Genomic DNA, 2,310 nt, shown 5'->3' on the forward strand with positions numbered 1-2,310 from the left:
TATTAAAAAATATTTGATTCCCAGTTCATTCCTGAAGTTCTATATGCTGCTCTGAAATAAGCTTTGTAAGTGGGATATCGCCTAATCGACACAGCGTACATGTATAAGAATGAAGACGTGGTTGGCCGTGCTGTTAAAGATTGGATCAAAGATGGCGGAAAAAGAGAGAACGTCTTCATTACATCACAGGTATGTATTCAAAAGTCCGTTTTGATTAGGGGATATATGTTGTTTTTTTTATCGTAATTAACTTGCCTAGGAGGAGCGTGTTGGTGTAAAATCATATTTTCAAAGTCAAAATTTTGAACAAAATTTCTAAAAGTTGTTCGTATTATTGTTAATGTCAATTGATTCCTTCTTTAGAGGAAATTGTTTGTTAAGTGGATTTTCAGTTTAAAGCGTTTTGTTGAAACTATATTTTGCTAACATTACTGATACACTAGATTCAAAATGCGATTCAGTTTTCTAATCTTTAACATCAACATATTACATCCGGAAACCCAAAGAAGAAACTTCAAATAAGACATTTCACAGATTCTTAGTTCTTTAAATAACAGGGGCCTTTCTGGTAGCGTCGTCGCATTGTAATGAAATGGAACCGGGTTCGATTTGTCGTGTATCATCGATAGAATTTTGTGAGCGCCCTTGCATGAAACACATACTCATGCCTAGGCCGTGATTCGAACCACGGATCCCTGGCGTCGTGCTGTACTGACCACACCGCCACAGTAAAGAAGTCTCCACATACTTTTGAGGAGGGAAAGTACATGAATATACTCATGATTAGGTCCTGGCTAGTTAATGCACATAAAATATATAAAATATGCCATAAAAGGTGCAAAATATGCGAATAAATAAGCGCTTCATAAGAACACCTTTCAGTTTCCGCAAAACCCTACATGTAAAAAAATATTTGTTTCTTTTCAGCTCATACGATTTAGCATGTAAAAGTTGCAGTTCTGAATTCTTCCACACTCTCTTCTTTACTTTACACTGTTGTTTTTTAAATGAAAGGAAAATTACATTACTTATAGATCATAATTGAACTTGATTACAGCAATAGGATCTATTTTTTTTAAAATTGAAAGTCATTCTGTTTTCGGCAAGAATATTTTTATACCCATAAACAAAAACTCGCTCTTCTTCACAAAGATTCAATTGGACAATACCTTAAGAAAGGCAACAGTCAGTCTTTTATCCAACGTTTTTAGATTTTTGCGAAGAACTGGTCTCTTCCAGCGTCTGTGAGGAAGCTTTTAATATATTCTGACTTTTTAATGTGTTGTGTGCAGTTCATTTTACAACCTTGCACATTTAATTTTTCCCAAGGGGCTTTTTACACTCCTTATTTTAACTTTTTCAGTCAGAATTTTAGATAAGGGGATATTTTCCCGTATACATAGAAGATGCACCCCAAACTTTTAATTGAATCAATCAATCAACGTCTGTGCATTGCATTCATTGTTATCATTTCTCTCTCAGAAAGAGAATCTATTAGTAGTTGTCGATCGAAGACAACATTTTCTTGACCTCAGTGCCTACAATGTTCTTCAACAGGGGCAGTTGCCCCCCCCCCCCTTCACTTTTGGCCACTTTTGCCCCGCACTATGCTAAACCTTATCTATGAAGGAAAAGTAAACTGTCCTTGCCCCCAGTTTTGGCACCTTGGCCCCCTTAGTTTTGGAACCCAATCGCCGCCACTGATATAAGGTTCGAAGAGATTGTGTATAGGAGCATGACTTCCTTGTATCGAAAATTACTTGTAGTGCTCAAGGTAACAAATTGCAAACAAAAGAACAACCCTCAATCAAGTTTCTGCCTTCTGCCTTCTGGTACCAGATGTCGCACTGGTTACAGCCAACAGAGACATCTACAGTCCATATACTCAACTTCTAAGATTGAAGAATCCATGTCGTCGTTAGTGTTGCTAACTTGGCTTTTTAGACAGATCTGACCCATTGTGAAATGCTCCAAGAAGTTATTTTTAACCACAAGAGAAAACATCTAGTTCAATCCCCCTTCCCCAACACACACACACTTTTCTTGAAAGTATTTCGAATACTGTTTTAACCATAACTAAGTGTACAGCTGATCTAAACATATCAAACATTAACATTTGATCTGAAGCATCGTGCGAAACGAAGTCTCCAGAAAAAAATGTTTGTTCAATATGTCAAGCCGCCGGACCCTGTGGCCGAGTGGTGTCGACCTCCGTGGCGAAGTGGTTAGCAGAGCGCGCTACAACGCCAGGGGTTCTGGGTTCGAGTCCCGGGTAAGGCATGGGTATTTGTGTTCGTCCAGTTGATAAGA

Source organism: Lepisma saccharinum, chromosome 16 (assembly GCF_977018435.1).
Source record: "Lepisma saccharinum chromosome 16, izLepSacc3.1, whole genome shotgun sequence".
Taxonomy (NCBI): Eukaryota; Metazoa; Arthropoda; class Insecta; order Zygentoma; family Lepismatidae; genus Lepisma; species Lepisma saccharinum.